The sequence below is a fragment of the Strix uralensis genome, chromosome 22 (assembly GCF_047716275.1).
Source record: "Strix uralensis isolate ZFMK-TIS-50842 chromosome 22, bStrUra1, whole genome shotgun sequence".
NCBI classification, from domain to species: Eukaryota; Metazoa; Chordata; class Aves; order Strigiformes; family Strigidae; genus Strix; species Strix uralensis.
In genome coordinates, this window is record NC_133993.1 from 7,861,813 (window position 1) to 7,884,002 (window position 22,190).

General features: G+C 39.3%; 1 protein-coding gene across 7 annotated transcripts in view; it reads left to right on the forward strand.

The window, feature by feature from the left end:
• TANC2 (tetratricopeptide repeat, ankyrin repeat and coiled-coil containing 2) overlaps positions 1 to 22,190 on the forward strand; it is a 290,476-nt gene that overhangs the window by 49,698 nt on the left and 218,588 nt on the right. For all 7 annotated transcript variants that reach the window (XM_074891795.1, XM_074891797.1, XM_074891798.1 and 4 more), the window contains one exon: positions 13,803 to 13,865. The gene's annotated coding sequence lies outside the window, so the exon portion shown is untranslated. The remainder of the gene's footprint in view (positions 1 to 13,802; positions 13,866 to 22,190) is intronic.

A 22,190-nucleotide genomic window follows, 5' to 3' on the forward strand; every position in this document is an offset into this window, starting at 1 on the left:
TGATTAGTTACCTGGTGTGTTATTTAATATATGTTGTGCATTTTTTCCTTGCTAGGGATAGCTATGATAGAACGGTGGTAATTTTTATTTTTAATAAGTAGCTTCTTTACTGAATTTAAAACAAAACCCAACCCCTCCAACCAGTCAACTGGAATTACTCTGAACTTCCAGGGGAACTAGATATTTGCATAAGGACTGTCTAAAATTGGTATTTAGACAGTCCTTATGTATGTCCTGACTGTCCTAAATTGGTATTTAGGAATATCTTTTGGTCCATGCCTTAGCAGCATTTTGGACTTTGGAAATGTTGATGTTTCAGCCATTTTGTCTTTCACCTATAAATATGAAGTATGTTTCAGGAAGCCTCTTTATTCTGATGTAAGTGAAGTGATACATGTTTTTCTTCAAAGCTGAGCACAGGCGCTACAGTGAAACCTTACTACTTGTGCCTATATGTATTAGTGTATGAAAAGTAATTATTATACGAATGTCACTCGTGAGTGGAGAGACCTTCTAACGGGAGGATACCTCAGCTTGACACTGAAAATGTAATTTTAGGTTCAGTGTTGACCCAGTTGAGATTTCCTTTTTTCTCTTCTTTTTTCTGTTATTGTTGCTGTGTGAGTATCTCCTATAAGGGGCTGCGAGAACAGCTGAGGAAATGGATTCACTATACCCGGAAAACCAAATGCAAACACGGTGCTATCGGCTCTGCAGAATAAGCTAACTGGGAGAAGGAAGATTTTTCTTTCTGCGAGCTTTATTTATGATAATCTTAACTGCCTGGACTTTATAGAGGAGAGAAATTATTTCTTAGTTGGCAGTTTTCCTGTGTTTTGCCTTATTACTTTAATGGTTTCACCTTAAAGGAATTTCTGAGATATGTATCAGTTATTATGGAGGTATATTGTAGTGGCTCAGTGGTTTGGTTAATCTAAAATGACTTGATCTTATAAATAAATAAAAGCAAGAAATTTTCATAAGAGTTACTTTTATGCCTTTTCAGTTATTTTGCGGGACTTTCAATGACATGCTTGCTTGATTTAGAAAAATTCTGCATTTGCGTTTTAAGTGAAACTTGGTGTGAAAGAATTACATTTTTGTTGGTTTTCCTTTGGAAAAAAAAAAAAATCTCTCGCACACCCATCTGTGACGTGTGAGAACCTATCCCAAGCACAAATCCAGGCTGGGCGAGGAGTAGATGAGAGCAGCCCCAAGGAGAAGGACTTGGGGGTGTTGGTGGATGGAAAAATGACGTGAGCCAGCAATGTGCGCTGGCAGCCCAGAAAGCCGCCGTGTGCTGGGCTGCACCCAGAGCAGTGTGGGCAGCAGGGCGAGGGGGGGATTCTCCCTCTCTGCTCTGCTCTCGGGAGACCCCCCTGCAGTGCTGGGTCCAGCTCTTGGGGGCACCAACATCAGAAGGACACGGACCTGCTCGAGCGGGGCCAGAGGAGGCCACGAAGATACTCGGGGGGCTGGAGCACCCCCCTGTGAGGACAGGCTGAGAGAGTTGGGGGGGTTCAGCTGGAGGAGAGAAGGCTCCGGGGAGACCTTAGAGCGGCCTCCCAGGACTTAAAGGGGCTACAGGAAAGGGGGGAGGGACTCTTGATCAGGGGGTTAGGGATAGGACAAGGGGTAACAGTTTTAAACTGCAAGAGGGCAAATTCAGGGTAGATCTAAGGAAGAAATTCTTCCCTGTGAGGGTGGTGAGGCCCTGGCACAGGTTGCCCAGAGAAGCTGTGTCTGCCCCCTTCCTGGAAGGGTTCAAGGCCAGGTTGGACAGGGCTTTGGGCAACCTGGACTAGTGGAAGGTGTCCCTGCCCGTGGCAGGGGGGTGGGACTGGATGGGCATTAAGGTCCTTTCCAACCCAAACCATTCTGTGATTTGATTTCCATGTGGCACTGGCAGTGCCGAGAGCAGTATGTTGTCCCTCAAGGCTTGCTTTTTGATTTTTCTACCTCAGGTAGTGTATGAGGCATGGCAGGCACCACCAAAGCTACACACTGTGTAAGCAAGGAGTACCTTACTTGTTTTAGGTCTGAAGGAGAGAATATAGTGTATTTACCAGGGTCAAATAGTGTTGATGAGGATAAGTGAAGGAGCTCAATGTGAGTATCTGAATGTCTCCTGATGGAGTTAAGGTTTTAAACTTCTTAACTGATTTTTTTTTTTTAAATGAAGACCTACATTATTGTAATGTTAAGGGGGCCAAAATATCAGTTTTAATTAGCTAAGTCATAATGCTTCCATTGCTTTGCTTGAATTCTGCAAGCGCAATCACTGTGAGCAGCCATTAGGACAGCGGATTCTGTGGACGGGACGCTGGGTGGATAACAGGTTTTTTTGGCTTTTCGTAGTCAAGTGTTAAAAGCCTTAAAAGAAATTCTTTTGGTTTTTACCAGTTTCTTCCGGGGAAACTGGAAGTTAGCAAATGCAAACTGTTTGTCTGGCTTGTTGGCTTAGAAAGATGGGGGTTGCATTGTACTGCCTTCCCGTTTGTGTATTACTTCGTGCTACATGCAGTCACACTTCATGCTTAGACGACAGCTGGATAAATACAGGAAGAGTTGCCATGGCTTTTGTAGGAGCAATTCCTGCTTTAGGGACTGCATGAAGTTCTGCTGAAGGGGCCAGCAAATCATGGAAGAGAGGATCCGGTTGATATAACCCACTTGGCTTTTCAGAAGAGTTTTGTCCAAAGTTTTTCACTGAAGACATTTTAGAAAACTGAGCAGGTGTGGCATGAGAGAGTGAGTCCTGTCATGGAGAATTACGAGTTAAGATTAAAAATGAGGGTAGAAGTAAATCACCTGTAGAATTCTGCACTACACCTTGTAGTGAGGATCCGTGCTAATTAATGGACTCAAACACAAAGTAGGCTGGACGTAATCAGTGTCGCCAGTGATACAGACAGTGCAGTAAAAGCAAGGATTGACTGAAGGGCATATTTATGTTTAATAACAGTCAATGAAATACAAGGTAGATAAATGCAAGTGTTGCATGTGCAGGAAAAACAAATCCAAGTTATCATAGAAAATGATGGTTCTGCACTGACTGTTACCGCTCAGTAGAGAAACCTCGGGCTAATGACTAGTAGAGCTGTGAAAACATCATCTCAGTGCTCAGCAGCTTTAAAAATCAAAACAAAGAAACAAAAATCTTAATTTGAAGTCTTAGGGATTAATAGGGAAGGAATAGTGAATAAAGCAAAGCATCACAGAGCCATTTTAGAGATTTGTGGAATGGCCACGTCTTAAAGACTGTGAGGTTTGGTCTGCTCATTTTCTAGAAGATACTTTAGAGCTGCAGATGATTCGGAGCGGGGCAACAAGGATGATCAAAGGTATGGAAGGACGTCTGCAGAAGAGGAGTGCTTGAGTAGACAGGAACTATCTAGTAGGGGAAAGAGATGCCTTTTAGGAACAGCTACATGGAAAAGAGTAAATTAAGTGCAAATTTCCAGTGAAATGCAAGCAAATACCATGTGCATCTCTTGGAACACTTCTGCATACACCCTTAAATCCTCATTTGCAATATGCCCTTGTAAGTCACTGCCAAAAGTACAGTCCTGGCAGTTTTTTTGGATTGTTCCATATACATGTCCATCTTCTTGATGTGGCTGCATTCCTGGGAGGTGTTACTGAGCCAGTGAGTTGCTTCACTTGTGGGTTAATCAGAGATTTGTTCATGGGTCTTGTGATCTTTAAAGGCTAATGTGAACATATCACATAACTGGGCAATCGGGATAATGAATATTGCTTTAATAGCAAGCTTCCAAAAGCCAACAGCAGAGTTCTTCCTCCTTCCCTTCCCTTGTATGTGTTTATACAACATAAAAGAGCTTTCTGTGGTAGTTGAGGAAATATGCCTTTTTTTGGACTTGTGGTAAGACTGATCTTAAGAGGTTTCTGCAGTATCGTTTGCATTATTCTGCTTTAAAAGCAATAAACTTTGGAAAATGTGATATTCATACCCAATTTAGATTTAAGATAATCCAATCTAGCTACAACGCAGTGAATGTTAAACTATTTTTCTTTTTCAGATCATTCTTGTTAAAGAAAAAAGGCTTCCTGATACGGATGATAATACAACACTAGAGATTACTGTCTTTTCTGTAACACATCTTGATGTCAGAAATGTTTTCCTGCAGAACTTGCCTGAGGAAATTTCAGACCATTCTTTCTTAATAGACATTGTTCCAGAGTGTAATAAAGGTGAATCAGAGACTGTGGCTTTGTTGCGCTGCAGTGAGGGTGAGAATATGCTGCTTTTTAGGCCTAAAACAAAAGAAGTGGGAATGTATCCCGAGAGGGAGGAGGGGATTCCTCAGGCCTTAAATTCTTCCAACTCTGGAGTAAGAGTATGGGTGGAAGTGGAGTGTATGTATGAGAGGGGTGTGTATATATATGGATATAGTATGCAAGTGCTGCTGTGGAATATATCCCCATACAGAAACTTCTCTACAAAGAGAAGCTTCGGACCCCTGATAACGCTTCTATTCTGATCCTCCTTCCAGGTACTTACTGCCAGGGTAGTGTTGTGAGTAGTGATGGTGCCACAGCAGAAAGGAGGCGTAGCTGAGGGTAGTAAGGCTTAGGCCTCCCTGCTCTCACCAGCAAATCTACCTCATGGCTTTAGAGAGAAAACAAGTTTGAGTAGATATGTATTATTTCTTGACTGATCTTTTCCGTTGTTTGAGAAGTATTCAGATACTGATAGGATTCAGAAGGAGAGCAAGCCAGTTATTTTTGCTCTTTCTTCCTGGTTTCCTTGGTTGTGCACACTCTAATGACAAGGGTTTTCATTTAGAAATGGGTGGGACTTGGGATTTGCCTCAATGAATGATGACATAAATTGTTCTAGATTATACATGGCAGTTGCATTCATTTACATTCCTAACTTAGGGAAAAACATACATCCTGTCTCTCTCTGTCTCCAGAAGGCATTTAGATTTCCTCCATATGACAGACTATAGATAGTAGCTAAAAAATCAAATTGTTTTTATAGTTATGCAACTTTGAAGAAATCTCACCCTTCAGTGCTGAAGTTTTACTAAAGCTAAATGAGGGAGTGAACAACTTGTCTAAAACAACTTGTAAAAATCAAACCAATACTGCTGTGTTCAGCTCTGCTGCATTATCGTTAAGCTTTGATACATACTTTTGATACTCTCTTGACTCTATCCATGAGTCATGGATAGAGCATTTCCTTTCCCAAAATGAAAGAGAAGAGTGTCCCCAAGCATTCCAGTACTAGAGACTCAGAAAAGCACCCGTACCGTAGTGTCACCACCACTCATCTTTACTTGGCTCTCTGAAACACAATGAATGGACCAAGCAGAAGAGCAGGTAGAAGGGACATGAGATACACTCTGAGGAGAGCAAACAGATTTCAGGTCAGGTTTTTCAAATGCTTCTGTACCAGTCTTGGGAAGTGACTTAGGTACACCTGAGCCAAAGGCAATGGCTCCTGTGAGCGAACGTGTTTTATTTTGCAATTGGGAGAAGTTAGGAGGATACTCGGTGTTCTCAGCTGGCTTTTCCAGCCATCGTAATGCAGTAGATTTCAGGAGTCACATCAAAAGTAACTAAGTCTGGAGTTTGGGAAGTACCCAGCTCACTTTGGTACTCTTGCTATGACCATTTTCTGCCTGCTGCTGTTTAGTTCCTTGTGGCTCGAGTTCTTTATGGACTCGTAACAGTTTGCTTTAGTTACCTGGTTTCTCCAGGTAAAAAAAATTACCCCGCTGGGCTTTCAGCTCTCACTTGCATAAAGCTGAGGAACTGCAGTTCTTCATACCAGAACTGTAAGTCTTCATATCTACATTTTCGCTGCCCATTGCAGGATGAAATCAGAAACCTCTGAGTTGTTAGCTAACAAGAACAGCATGAAGCAGAGCTCGTATATCCAACACTGAACCCTTCTGAAGCATGCGATGTGCTGTAATTTCAAGTGTCCTCATACAATGGCTTCATTTATAACTGCTTGTAGTTTAAACACATTGTCTTAAGTAGTCAGGCCTATTTTAAATATCACTTTTATGCTTCATAAAAGATAAAAGGTGTATAAATATGCCCTTTGCTTCAAGTACTTATTCATATATGTGTTCCCTTGTTGTAAGGTTTAAAGAAGTGACTAAAAGCGGAATATCCACTTCTGCTAAGTCACAGTTTTCCTGCATGGAATATAGTTAGCCAGCTATGAAAAAAAATGAAAGCCAAGTCAAACAAATTATCACTTAATCCCCTTTTCATTGCTGTATTTCACAGAGAATCTTAAGATACGGTCTGTAGTGTTCGCAGATAACACAAAAAATGCTGTTCTTTTTAATGTAAGTATGGTTTCACACATGAAAAATCCTTTGTAATTTATAAGGTATGTTTGTTCTTTCTTTCCATCTTTCTTCTTTTGTTTTTAACCCAAAGCCCAAGTTGTTTATGTTAAATCTTACTATTATTGATTATACCAAGTACAAGAAATGTTTGAAAAAGAAATCTAACTATGCAATATGTTTGAGTAATTGACTTTTTATAGGAACACATACTTTTCACTAAGAAAACTGTCAGTAGGATATTACTTTTGTTTCATTCGACTGTAGGTAATTCTGTCCTCTGGCAATATAAAACCAAATGAATTCAAATAAAATATTCAAGCTACTTGTAATACTTTTAAAAAAACAAGACCCAAAATGCCTCATTCAGTGTTTTTATTGCTGTGATTTCCCCCCCCTCCCCCCGCCTGCAGTTATCTGTGTTCCCTGACTGTCACGTTTCATGTCACCCGCTTACAGCACATGTGGTTACGGACCTGTCGGTAGTGCCATCATGGACGTGCACTGCAGCGAGAGCATCGTCGTGCTCCTTCTCTCCGTAGCTTTGGGTGCTGAGTTACAGAGCTCTGAGGAGGTCAGCTGGCGCCGGTACCAGCTGCCTCTGCTGGGTGTGATGCAGGAGAAGGTCTCGGTGTCACACGCAGTCACTGACATGTGCAAATGCACCTTTTGACTTCCCTTTTATTTCTTGCAAGTTTTTTTCCTAGATTCTCTTTCCAGAAACTTTTTTTTGGTCATCATTACTTGTATTTCTTGTCTTCTAGCCTTCATTTTTCACTTTTACCACTTACCTGGTGTTTTTTTCAGTCTTTCTTATATTCTGTGACACTTCCACCCTGTCTCTCCTTGAGAGATTCCATTCTTTTTCTCCCCCGCTCTCTGTTTCATTTTTCCAGTTTCTTCCCCCATCTGCACTTGCTTCCCTCTCCTGGTAATTGTTTTCATCTTCGCATTTTTCCACACCATTTCCACATGGGTATATGGGGATACAAAAGGGAAAACAGGCTGGGAAGAACAGTTGTGTTTCTGAGTACTTAAGTTCTGGTTGCATGCTTCTGAAGGAGCAGAAAAAAGGCTTTCACTGACTTTCTTTGGAATTTGTTTGTTCTGTAGGAGCTGGTTGTGAAAGTTGGAGTGGTTATTTTGTGTCCTCAATATCCGGGAGTCTTCTGAGATAACACAGCAGCAGCTGTTAGGTGCTGCATTAAGTTAGGAGCAACAGAAGTTGTCCTGCTAGAGGAGGTCCTGTGCAAGTGTCCTTTTCACACTCCAGAGAAAAGTCAAGTGAGGCAAACTTGTGAAAATTGAGCACAGTTCTACCAGGAGTTTAAAGAAAAAGAACAGGGGGAGGAGGGAATCTCTCAAAGTCTGTTCTGGCAGCCATCTCCAGAAGGCACTGGCTGGCCCTTGCTGCTTCTCGGGCTGCTTTCTTACAGCAGTGTCTGAAGCAGCATTAGCCGTGATGGTGGTGTATGGACACAGGAATGTAAACATGGTCCTTGGGATGAAGCTGTGCTGTAAATAACACTCTTGGCATTTCAGTGATTTGATCCTTAAATTTGTTAGATTGCATACATTTGAGCAACGTTGTCAGAATTTTTTGTTTGGTTCTTACTGAAATCGCTGGCAAAGCTTTCAGCAGCACTGGGAAGATTGGAATAGGTCTGGGATGGTCAAAATGACTGCTGTGGGATCTGTGGGCCATTAAGTCTCCTCTTCTAGTTATTTGCTGACATCTATTAAAATGTCAGATAATTACAATAAGTCTCCTAACCTTGAATTACTCTGGAAGGAAGATATTTTTTTCTTGGTGCATACTTAACATAACCCATCATTTTATGGTCGTGTTGGCATGTGTATTATGAGTGCAGTACCCAAAACAACTAGTTAATAAATAATGACCAATCTGTAGATAGAGCAGAGGGAGTAACAAACAGGTTGTATTTAATGTTATTAAACACGTTATGGTAATTAGCATCTGAAGGCATTAGAAAGGTGAGAGCTTTGTAGCACTGGTCATTGTAACAACAAAACGATGAGCTCCTGCCCCCCAAATCACTCTGCTAGTAGATAAGTTTGTAAATTTTGATAAACGTTATTAAGATGCTGAAAAATGGGATACACCATTAATAGCTTGGAACCATTTGTTTGTTAAGCAGGAAATAAAATGGAAGCTCATCATAATTTCCATATAAAATCAGGAATCTGAGTTGTAGAATGTAAACATCATCTGTATTAACACACAGAGTGGTGGGTTTTTTGTGGGGGGTGCTGGTTTTGATTTGTTTTTGTTTTTTATTTAAGGCACATGGGGTGAATCGAAAAATCTTAATTTAAAGCATGGACAATTTTCTGGTTTGTTTTTTTTTTTCTTTTCCATAATTCCATTGATGTCTGGATGCTTTCCCATAGTTATTTAGAGTGATGATCATGAAGAAACTGTTGCCAACTTAGAATATGGTAGAGTGGATGCTTGCTTAATACTGTTGAAAATCATCCAAGATGTATCTAATTATGGACTGAAGTGTTATGTTGTATGGTTTTATTTGTGGAATTCTTGATTTATCAATGGTATACATTCCTATGTAATGAACTCTGTAAGTACAGTAATTATGTATGGTAACATGATTCAAATCTTACTTTTAATCAGAGAATAAGTTGAGAAGACAAACTCTTCGTCAAGATAGAAACATGAGACTTGTTTTCCACATTAGTCCCTAATAAAGTTAGGCCAGCCATATTTACATTACTGTAATTTAGAGAATATTGCCATTTTCCTGATCTTTGATTTGTTAGATGATAGCCATCATTAAAACACACATTTTGCTTAAACGTGAATTTATGTGAGTTAGAACTAGAATTAAGACTGGTTTTTTGTCAGTATGTATTTTGTTTCCAACATGTATGTATGTACAAAGAATTGAAACTGTGATTTTTATTTGATTTTTAGAATACCATCCAAGCTTACTCAATTTATCAGATGAATACCAGCTGGTGCAACTGACAGCCAAAACTAGAAAAATAACCTCATTTAAAGATGGAAATCCCTATTCATGAGACCATCTCAGAGCTTTTTCTTTCCAGCAGAACTGGTTGAGCAGCATGTTCTGATCGCTGATGTAGTGTATGGTTTTCAAAGACAGATGGTCATTGTGTTTAATGTCTGTGTATTAATGTTCTGTTGATAAAAGTATGAGTAAGTTGTTAATTTCTCTGGGAAAATATAATTAAACTGTTGAGATCAGGGTACATGTGACCTATGCTACATTTGGTTTAGAGGCTTCAAATTCAATTAGCTTTGCAAAATTGCTGTGAATTTTTACCTGCTCAAATGCAACGTCTGCTTGCTTTGATTATGGGAAAAAAGATTGCTTTGTTTGCTCTAGGATGAATAGAAAACTAGTCTTATATTTCCTCCTGTTAATTGGAAGTTTGCTCAGTACTGATGTTGGATATTTTCATCTATAGAACGGGTGGTATTCATCTCAACAGACTTCTCAAACTCGTTACTGTGAATTCAAACCTCCTAGTATCATTTCATATCATTTCTGTACAGCTGTAGTCAAGTTTCTATGGAAGGCAGATTTTCTCTTTCGTTTCTTAAACCTTAAAGCTTTGAGTCATCTTTCTGTCATGGATTTTAGTTTGACAGGAGAACATTGCAGCTGGAACATGTATTGCTGTACCCAAAAGTGTTCGTTCCTTTTGTAGGTGCTTGTCTTCTGGGTTAGAACAATGGGAGGGTGCTTAATTCTGTCAGATAAAAATGTTGACAATATTGTGATATTTTTTTTTTTTTTCATAAACTGTTCTTACCTCTTTCAGTAACTTAACTAGGAGCCCTTCTTTAGGGTAGTCAATTTAGCCAGCTTTTATTTTGTGCCTTTTTTGGTGCGTTCATGCACTAGGGGGTAGATATTTAGAAACTGAGCTTAATTTGTGGCCCTATACTTACATGTTTGACAGAAGATAAGAAAATTTCTTTTTAAGAAATCATTTGAAGCTAGATGTGAAGGATGTTAGAGGTATGGGAAATGTGCGTCTCTTTGCAGTTTTACACGTTGGTTGTTTTTTAACGCGTTTTTCTACAGAAGAATTCAGTACAGTTATTACCTACACATGTATAACCAAGAAATTATTTGGGACTCCAAGGCTGCAGATTGACTGCTTCGTGTCTGAATTACTTACCTCATCTGAGCATGTTAAACCTTAATTCTTCTATTTCTTAACTTTTTGTTTACTTGGCTTTGTGACATTATTACTAACTTGTACCTTTTACCAGCACTTCTTTGTTTTCTTCGTTTGAAAATTACATAATGTCCTTTCACTACTGATTGAGGAGCTTTGTCCACGGTGTGTTCATTCAGAAATTGTCTGAATCTGTGAAAAGGTCCCATATGCAAAGAATTATCAAAAACTATTTAAAGGGGATGATTTCTGTTGCACTGGCTGAAGTTGAATAAAGTGATGAGTATACTGGAACAGTAAACACAATATAGGAGATGTACAGGTGAATCGATACTGCGCTGGGCTGGTGATCGTTCAGAAGAACAGACGTGAACAGTTGGATGCAATGTCAGCGAATGGGACTGGTGGGTGAGGCGTTTTGTTGTGCCATTTTGTATCACAGAAGGGCTGTGTGAGATTCTCCGTGTTTCTTGTTTCTGTTTGTGTTGTTCCTGACATAAATTACCTGATTCTGTTGACAAAAAGCATTGCTTAGATTTTTGGTTTTGGCATTGTGGAATTTAAGAATATTCCTATTCCTTGGTAATGTTTTGCAAACTTGGATGGCAGTTGGAAGTCATCAGCTGGCTGTTCCTAGCTGGCTTTTATGGGCAAAAATCTCCGTTGACAGTGATTGGCTTCTTCACTGATGGCCAACGGCAGAATGAACATGAAGACCGAACCACTTTTTGTGGGTGGTAGGGCAGTGCTGGACAGTTGTTTTGTGACTGCTTGTGCCACCACTACCCCACCTTGTGCTTGTGGGGAGCAAACGTGTTGGTTTTGGCGATGAATAAGAGTTAAAGAAGTAGGACTATTACCCTCTTTCTGCCGAGTCCAAGAGAACTGGCTTGGAAAAACTATGCTGATATAATAATTTTTAAAAAAAAAAGGAGTAATTTAAAAAAATACATTATTACTTGCAGCCATACCACAGGACAGAGGTTTTAAAACCCCAAACTCTTAGAATATCTGGAGAAATCCTGACTGTACGTTGCTTCGGATTGAAACACACCATAGCTGTGATTTATGTGTTTAATCAAGAGGGAATAATCTAAAATTGATTTTTCCCCCCCACAAACTGTTTGTATATTAGTCTCTAAATATAATATATTTGTTGTGATACAACATGTCAGAATTTATAACTTTCATACAGTTAAATAGCGGAATTTACAAATATAATTAGAGGGTTAAAGACGTTTAAAGAATAAAAGCACTTTAATGACATTCAGTTTTTATTGACAACCACTAATATCTGCTGCATTCACATAAAGATTTCTAATGTAATAATATGAGCAGATGAAAGCTCTGCTATTTAAAAGCTCAATGCAGAGCATATTCATCAAATGTGCTCTCTGAATACAGATGGAAAGTTATTGAGCAAATTATGGGTAGTCAGCACTCATCTACAGCCTACACCGCATACGCTGTATTCTACTCTTTGTTTTACAGGGTATCATATTAAAAGAGATCTATTAAGAAGATAGATGGCAGCAAACTGAAACATTTATAAGGAGTTATTTTTAGTTATTCCAAACCTGCGTGCTTGTTTTCAGTTTTCCAAAAATTGTAACGTTGCTTTTGAAAGGAAAAAACCTCTCTTCACTCACTCACTGGAGGTGTTTGCAAGTACAAAAGAATTGTAAAGAATGCCAAACAAATGTTTTAAGATCCTTTCTTCTTCTGTTTCTTTAGGATCTAAGGAATATAGGGTTTTTTGTGAAGTAAGGCCTAATGAAAATCTTCCTTGATCTGAACGTGTCTGGGCTTGGCCTCCATGCGGGCTCAGTTAAAATAAGTTCCATAACTGTGTCTTTTGCTCTGTGTGGTTGGACGCTCATTCAGAAGTTTTCAGCTGGGTCTTTCTAACAATGTAGTTCCTACTGACTGCAAAGCTCAGGCCGTTGGATGATTTAGAGCGCAAGCAGAAGTTTGCAGAACCCAGCAGGGGAGTTTGAAGAAGGGGCGTCATCTTGCAGCGCGGCGCAAGGCAGCCGGTGGTGCGAGTCCGGGTCACGGCTGTGCAGGAGCTGGTGGCAGCTCGGCAGAGGCCAGGTAGCCAGGGAGGCATCAGCCAAGCAGAGATCAGAGCCTTCCTCTGTGCTGTGGCAAGAATCACTCCTAGTGCTGTGGGGTTAGAGCTGCATTTGCATGCTTTCCTTGCTTGGCTGATTGAAACAGCCACCATCCTGGTGAGCATCATCTGGTTACTAGCTTTTTAGTTATTTTTCCACAGAAGTGAAAAATTGAAAGCAGGGAGGTAATTGGCAACCCTGGGAAGTAAGATAGGATCGCTTCATGAATTTATGGAATGTCTTACAGTTTTATATACAAAATTATTCATATAAGACTATCTGAGAAGTTTCAGTTAAGGTTCTGGAGGGCGGTGTGAATTACAAGTTAAGCTGTCAATTCCTTTTCAGTATCCTCTTGCAGTAGAATAAAAAAACCCGACTGAAGTGGCTGAGCATTATTCTGCTTTGCTTTAAACTTGTAAATTTAAGGTGGTCCCAATTTACTTTGATATTTTTGTTTTGTTTTGTTTGACAAATGAGATGTGTCTGTATTTCCTTCTATTTGCTGTTTCTCAAATGAGATTTCTAAAAGAATAGATTGGTAAAGCCTGTAACACAATATCATCAGCACAGATAAACACACATGCTGGTACTAAAAGGGGTGCTCTGGTCTTTTTCAATAAATAGCAAGATATGTTTTTCAGGGCTCTTTGTTGATGAACTTTTTATAAGTGTGTGGTGACAGAGCAAAGGGCCAAGTACCAAACTCTTGATTTAGTGTCGAATCCCTTCATGGGAGTTGTGTTTATGTAAGGACTGGGTTTAAAAAAAACACTGAAGGGAGGTTGCAGGATTTTAGCAGGAAAGCTTGCTGGGCTGAAGGAAAATATTTGGAAGTAACATACTAACTTTTAAATAGTGTGCTGTATGATGTGTATCAAAGGAAAATGTTATCTGCTTTTCTTCTCCTATTTGAAAAGTGCTGAGAGGGAAGAGTTAAGTGACTGAAATTAGTATTGATTAACAGAGACTTAAAAGCATGAACATTAACTTCTTAACTGTGATGATAGAGTGGGGCCTGTCTGATAACTTATACAATAATACTCTGGAAAAAGTTGAGTTTACTCCTGCGATGAGATTCAGTTCTGTGCGTGCAGCTAGACAGCATGGGACACTGTAGTGTGTTGAGAAGATGCTGCTAAATTCTATTTTTTTTTATGTCTTTCAGGATTTTCAGTGAATGGAAGAAGACACTTTTTACTAGAGATTTAACTTGTTTAAAGATATCAAGGTAGGAGAAATTTGTGTTTTCCATGATCCCACATTTTCTTTGCAGTAGTTATTTGTTTAAATAGAACTGAAGTTGACCTCTGGGGTTTCTTTGTTAATCTGTGATCGCCTAGATTTGGAACATGGAGCATGGGCACTGTCTTCCCATATCAGTTTTACTAATTTTTAACCTGATTGTTTCTGTATTTAGAGGAAAAGGTGTGATAGTTTTCATGTATTAGTGTTTGATCATTCTCTTATCTTTTCCTACTGGAGGTGATCAACAGGAAAACTGATGTAATAAAAATATTTCTTTCTGTAGGGTTCTATGTTATTTATTGAGTTCATTCTAACTGGTAATTACAATATTTATACCTTTTGGTACACAAAATGTATGAGTGCACAGCATTCTATATAAATATAATTTGCTGGTTTAATTTTTCAAGTTTTTTTGTAAAATCCAAAATCTTCTGTGTTCTGAGAAAATCTCCAGTACTCACTAATGGATTGAACTTCAGTTCCACATTGAATATTCTTGAGACTTGAGCAGGTTTGCAGAACAGGCTTACAGCAGCTCCTTGATTAGGTCTGTATTTTAATATGTATTTTTGATCATTTAAAAGTTAAGAAAATAATTCAAGTTTTCTTTTATCTCTCGAAGTAGTCAAGTGCTGTAACATTTCCTGCCACTTCATATACACTACCTAGTTTTTTGTTTTCATTTTCTCTCATACCACTATATCTTCAAAATTAACTTAAGATTGATAGGAGCCTCAAATAGAACATGGAGTGTGTAGCTGGTGGTTTTTTTTGAGTGACAGGTTTTTGGCTGCTTCGTGTCATAGCTAGAAGTTGAAGTGCAAGCCGTTCCTGATGGAGAAACTCGCTGCGCTTCAATCTTCTAGTGGTTTGGGGCAGAATCAGGATTGTTGGTCCTGGCAGAACAAGGCTTGTTGATTCCAGCTGTAGAAAGCGCCCTAAAGTTTCTTCCAAGGCAGACAGTTTATCTCGACTCAACTTCTGCAGAATAGCGCCACGTTTTGTTTCAAGCTTAAATACCGAGTTCAAACGGTTGTTGATGGTGGCAGCTACTAATAGTATTTAAAACCAAAGCAGTAATTTTAACTGTGATGGGCAGCACAGAAGGCACTAAAAGCACTGAAGATGAGTTGATGAAAGTGAGGTGATCATATTCCGAACTTTCCTGGGGTTGTCATTTTTCTCAGAGCCAGTGTAAGTGACATTGTATATGGAGAACGTAAGTGTCCCTTATGAATTCAGTCTGTATCATTAATCTAGAATTAGAAACCAGGTTATGCAGAATGATAAAGCCCCATTCAAAATTAAATTTCCTTAATTTCAAGGTCACTGCATTTTCATGTTCAAGAGAGAACTGGTTCTGACTTTTGACTTTCTTCTAGTGAGTGATTGCATTCTTTCAGTAGTGTTTCTTGTTAGTTTTTCTGGTGTTAAATCCCAACACTTAAATAAAAAAGTATCGTTGGAGAATTTTTTTTCCCAGAAGAATAAATTCAAACCTTGACCGACAAGTTAAGGTTGCAAAGTATATTAGTTAGTATTCTGTGATCAGCAAGCTTATCTCACCAGAATTGTTGTTTGAGAATGGTGAGGTTATCTAGATTCCGCGTGAATCATTAGCTGTCTGTCAGTGGCATCTCGCTCTTCTAGCAGTCGTGCTTTTATTCTTCATCCTTCTTACTAGGATGTATGTTTTGGACAAAATGAAAACCAAATGTTTCCTGTTAAAGGAGGAGAGGGAACTCAAGCCTGCTGAGTGATGGGGGATTGCACCTTTCTGGTGGTGTCCTCCTGCTGCCTTACAGCTCCAGAAGCAAATAGCTGCTGCGGTCTGGCACTGTTGCCCAACTAATTAGCTCTCTGGAAGTGCTGTTTTCCAAGCACGGTACCAAAATAAGCTGTTCCTCAGAGTAAGTTGTATGGGTTTTCATAATAGCACCGTACTTGTCTCATGCCTCTCGGGCTTTGACTGTATACAAGTTACCTCTGAACATAAACACCACAGACTCATCCAGAGATATGTTTGGCCACGTTCACCTTAGGGCTGTTGCTGGGAACTCCACGTACGTGGGAATATTACTGTGTTGTGCTCTCAGAATTACTTTTCAACTCTATCATTAAAGGCTGCTTTATTTTGCTAAAATAAAAGCAGAGATTGAAGCTGACTTCCTGCTTCCTTGTGAAACGTTGTCACGTTGACCTGCTGCGTGCTTGTCCAGTGTGAATGCTGTTAGTTATTTTAGTGTGTTTTTATGTATCTCCATCAGGGATAGCTGGAGAAGCAAAAACAGTAGGGGCATATCTAGCTGCTCACAGGAGGAAAGGAGAGAGAACAAACACAGGGGCTCTCGAGTTACGGGGATTAGTGGGAGGATCTGTAAGAGGGGTAGTCAAGAGATCTCTAAGTATTTCGATGAGGAGGGGCCGGAGGGGATGGACAGATAGACCTTCCCATCAAGCCCCCCCATCCTAATGATGAATGTTTAGGCTTTCGTTAGGGAACATAAAATGATTATATTTTGTTCATATTAAGTTGTTCTAAAGCCTATTAGAGAACTTTGTCTAATAAACTCTTAATTGCTTAAAAACCTGTAATTGATAGGGTTTAGTCCTTTTAATTCCTTTTTTGTTTTCCTTTTTCCAAATAATCCTAGAAGTTCTTGGCATTTTTGCTAGATTACAACAATGCTTTTTTCATTCCTAAAGTTCCTGGAAATATTTAATCTCTAAATTCTGCTCCTGTGTTTTTAAATGTGCATGGACCAAGCTTATAAATATAGGTTTCCTTTGACTTCAGAGTTGTAATCAGTTATTCACACTCCTGTTGTGAGTCAGAGCTGTTAAGTGAGGCAGAGAGTTTAATGCATTTGATCTTCATGAAGTTTGTGGAGCTTCTGACATACACTGACAATTATCAGTTATGACGTGTGGCAGTCTGGTCTTCCTGAGAACGTCGCAGCGCTGCTTAAATGTGCTTTCCTGGGCTACTAGTCCTTGTCATTAGGTTGTCTCTCAAAACGTCCTCTTGGATTTCAGGGCAATTTAAAATAAGAGTATAGGTTAAGCTTTGAATAATTTAGTTGAGCAGCATGGGAAGTTTCAGTCTAGCAGCTGTTGCAAGCGAATGTGGAACAGATTTCTGTGTACAATATATGTTATACATGGAGTAAATGCTTGACAGCCTGACTCGGTTTGTGTTGGGTGTCTTCCTTTCACTTTTCAATTTCTTTCATCTTGTGATAATTAGCTTTATAAATCTGTCACTTGTTTTAAAAAAGTCCTTGTTACCTATTTCTGTCTGAAGTTGGAATGCTCTTTCAAAACAGTTCACTAATTTGTGAAAGGTTAGATGTTTTTTGTTCATAAATGTTAATTTAGTCTTTACATGTTGTTAAATCCTGAAAACTAATATTCAGAAAGGTACCTTTTTTTGGCATCTTAACATACGCTTCTTATTCTGCCCACTTCTTCATTTCTATTGTAGTGAGTTCAGCTTCCCTCACCAAAGAGATAATCTGGTGCTACCAGGGACTTTTAAAATAGAATATTTTATGAGTAACAAGCTTTTCTGTTATTTTGCATAACTGACTGTATATTTTCTGTCAGAGGACCTTGTTTTTCAGAAAAACATATAAGGAATTATGCTTTTTAAGAAATCTTCTTTCCATCAGCCCTATTGGGAATTAAGGGAAGATGTACTAAAGAAATGTGATGCCTCAGGATCTTCTGAGATAGACAGAAGCAGATGAATAAAGGCGTAAGCAGTGAGATATGGGCTATTTCCCTGCTTGTCAATACAGAATATTGTCATGGTATTTGTCAGCAGTGAAAGTACAGGAATTTAGGCTTATCTAATGAGTTTGTTTTTGAAACTTTATTTGTCATGATCTTCTGAGTGTAATCCATTGACTTGGTGCTGCCAAGTCTTGATTCCAATTTACAAAGTTTTGTTTCATCTTTAATGATAAACTCCGACAGAAATGGCGTAGGAATGCCTGTCTGCCTTCTGCACCCAGTGATCAGGGGTGGTTTGTCACCAGGGGCTCTGAGCGTGCACATTTGGGAGGGACTATACTGCTAAGCAACATTGTAATGTTCCCCTCGACAGCCTGGCAAAGCGTCGTGTGGAGGTAGGATGCTGTAAGATTTACACGTTTTATGCTCTTCTGAATTTTGGAAGGGGTTTGTCACTGATAGATGTAGTCATTTCTCACCGAAAAATGTGTTTTGAGAGAAGTTTGCAAATACCTTACGTCTATCTATCTATAGAGATAGTGTTTGAGAATTTTTGACTAGATCATGTTCATAAACTTCTGCTGAATATTGTGAAGGTTCTGGGAGTAAATTCTGTCTTAATTTGCTACAGTACGAGCTGCTGCCTAACCTGGACAAGGAGCTAATGGCATCTCATGGTCTGGCACAGAGCTGTTCTTGTTTACAGGCTTTTACTTCACTCACTTTTCAACCACAAATTAATATACGAAGGGGCAGCTGACAGAATTGTTGAACCACCTCCAATTTGGAAGTATGGGCAATTTTTTTTAAGTTGCCCTGTTCACACATTCAGTTAAAGCTCTGTCCTGGCCAAGCTCTGACTGTACTCACTAGTCTGCTGCTTTGAACTACTCACATCAGTGAACATCACCGAAATGCACAGGCAGCCTAATTGGGCTTTCTCCTAACTGAGATTTCAAGGAGGAAAACTGTGAACATGTATAAAGAAATCAATTTCTTCTAAAATGTTTGAAAGACCAAAATGTTTATGGTTATTTTACTTTCTAGAAACAACTTCTGAAATGCTTGTCCTTTTATGTAGGTGTTTGCACTATGGAGGCAAGGAAGGAATTGAAGGGGGAAATAAAATTCTTAAGAAATGTGCATTGCACATATGACTTAGATTGCATTCCCTTAATATTTTTGTACTTAGAAAGTTTTCATTATTGGAAAAAACAGAAGTTAGAGTTCTACTCCGAAAAGTATATATTTAATAACTTCCAATCCTGACTTGCACAAAGCTTGACAGCAGTGGCCAAGCAATGTTTGTATGTCTCATTGGACATCTAATACTTTTTGAAAAAAGCACTTAGCTTTATTAATCAGCTTAAAAAATAGTTTTATTTTTAGTGAGGTGATCATAGAAGAGGAAAATATTGGCATCTAGCCCTTTTACTGGTGGTATATGGGGCAAAATAATTCACTTTGATTTTGAAATGCTGTGTCTGACAGACAGTATCTTTCCCTAGGAAATCTCTAAAAAGAAGCAAAAATGACTTCTGTGGGCTGTAATAATGTGTAGCCACCCAAAATCTGAAGTAGTTTTCACAGCCTGTCTACAAATTCTGTCTTAAAATTAAGAAAACAAAGAAGTAGGCCTTAGTCATCCAGGAGGATTTCATGAGATATTACGGACTTGTTCAAGCTTAGCATTTGGTGTAAAGTTGCAGCTTGCAGCATTCAGTCTGTCTCTACTCCCTTGCCTTTGTTTTTTTTCTCTCATTGTGTTTGTACTGCTGCTTTCTCATGCTCCAGAAACTGGTTTTGTTTGTGTATTTCATTGAAATCTAGCTTTGTTAGAAGATAAAACAACATGTGGCAGAGTCTGTCTATACATAAACCAGAAGATTCTTGAGCTGTTTTTAAAAAAAGGCTACTTTTGTGAAGGGCCATTGACGCTATAAAACAGAGTTCATAGAGACAATATCTTTTTATTTACCTGCTGATAGTCTTGGGAGACTTTTGCTCGTGTAATGTCTTTGTTAGATTTGGTAAAGACACAAATGACAAGCTAAATGACAAGTGTAGTGGCTCTTGGTGGCCTGATTCGATGACAGCAGTGTCCCGTGGCAGTGGGAGTGTGAAGGATCCCATCAGCATACTGCGTCTTTAGCTTCTGCTGACACAGCAGCTTGTGAGACTGGAGAGGAGAATTAACCTGGACTGTAAGATGTGTTGAGGACCTCACTGAGGGTATGAAAAAATGCCTGATCCAGCTCCTCCTAATACTGTAATACCATTTGCTACTTAATCCTTCTAATTCCATGAACTAATATGACCAACAGAATTTTTAATTTAGAGTGCTTATTGTTAAATATTATTTCTGGCTTAGTATTAGCTAAACAGAGGAAGAGCTGTGACCACATTTCCTTAAAGCCACAAAATAATGGAGTTGTGCACGCAAAAGAAAAACAGCAGTTGATTTTGGTGACCTGCTGATTCTGCTACTCTATATTGTGAAAACCTTAACTAATCAGGATATAAATTCAGTGAGTACTTACACTTCGAGTACTACACCATTGTAAGATGCAATGAAACCATGTCACGAGTTGAGGCTAAACTAGGTCTATTATTAAAAGTCCTTTCTTTCCATCTCCTGCCTGTGCAGGTCGCTAAAGATGTAGCAGTCCTCTGAGACTTCTAGGTGAGCTCTGAGAATATGGAATTAATCCTTGAGTCATCCCATGGCTGGTAACTCAGGGTCTTAATGCAAGACATCAATTATTTCTCTACTCCATGGTTCTTCGGAGCAAATTCGTGGAGGCCCCATGTATGCTCTGCGCAGAGACTTAATGTAATGCCAGTAGCAGCACAGCAATTTCTGGCACAGTTTGCCATGTGGAGACTAGAGGTAAACATCATCAGCAAACTGTCATCCTCACCTTTGGCACTGTTCAGGCTCAGTCCCCTTGGCTTCATTAGCATAATGAGGTTTAATGAGGTTATACCTCAGCACTGATGGCACGGCTCCACTCAGTTCTCAGTGCAAGCTGACGTGGGAGTAGTCCCAAACCTCCTTCTTGATTCATAGGAACTTTGAAGTTTTGGGCTGTCCACTGCTACCATGAGAGTTTGATTCTGCCATTATAAAGATAGATTGTCCTTCCAGACTTAGATGGGACTCAAAAGGGATACCTGGGGAGCTGCTTTTTTAACACGAACAAATAAACAATCGAAAAAGAAAATACCCTACACTCCTATTTAGTGAGATTTTATCAGGATCTTTCTCTTCTACCCTAGTGTCACCTAATGCTGTAAGATTGTTGTTTATTTACCCTCTTTTTACCTAAATCTGAAATAGCAAGCTTTAGAATCTTTAGAAATTTAGAATTTAGAAATTTAGAACTTTAGAATCCCCTTTTGCTCTTCCACCTGCATTGGCTAACTAGCACACTTAATGCTGTGGGTAAAAGATGAACAATAGGATGTTATTTTTGACTGGTGATAGTCAAAGTCTGATGTTAATCACCTCCACAGCTGATGACAGAGTCTCATTTGCTTTAGCGTGAATAGAAAACCAAACCTATAACTTAAGTCCGCAGGTTGCAGGTGATGTCATGGCATAATTTGCTGGAGTTGCACGCTCTGAGTATGACTTCTGTGGAAGCGCTTCCAAGATCCTACTCAGACCTGTGGCACTACAGTCGCTGTGCTGGGATAGTTAGGGCAGGTAAGTCGGGCTGGGGTAGAGGAGCTCGGTGCAGGCTGCGTTATCTGCCCGCGGAAGGGATAAGTTGTCAGTCGGTTAGCCTCCCCTTGGCTCCCTGCCTCGCGAGCTACGCTTCCAGAAGTACCTCAACTTGCTTGCTGAAACACAGCTGTGTATTCTTGCAAGCTTGAGATGTTAGTGTGAATCGTTATTAACCCCAATAGCTGGTGAAACTTTTTCTCCGTATTTTTACATATTACTATCGCCGAGCACAAAGAAACTACCTCTTCTTGTTTTGCCTGTCTTGGAAAAATGTTGCTAGGTGATACTTATGTTTTTCTGTTCATAAACTTTTAGGAAAAAATTAACCTCATTGTGGCTATGACAACTTGGCTTAAGATAACAACCATTTGAGTCTGCTTTTTCGTAAAAAAAAAAAAAAAACAAAAACGAAAATTGATCAATCAAATGTACACATTATGTTACCAGCATACTGCTCAGTACCGTAGAGGAGTCACATTCAGAGTCAAGCAGTTCTCCAAATAGTAGCAGGAGGTGTTTACTGCCTTCTTGTTGTCTTGCTCAAAGTCTAGGTAAGTACATTTGGATTAGTGGGATGTTGGAGGGATTGTAATATTAACATGTTCCAAAATAAATGACACTTTGAGTTTGGTTGCCTGCTTTTTATGTTTAACGTCCACTTCATATTTTCTCCCTCTGATGTTGCGCAATGGGTGTTGTAGATGGAGTCTGTTAGTAACAGGTTGTAAGAGAGGAAGGATATGTAAACCCAGAAGTTTTCCTTCTATGCTGTGAGCTGGAACATAACAGCCATCTAAAGAAACCAAATAAACAGAATTCAGATTTAAGACAATTATGTTTGTG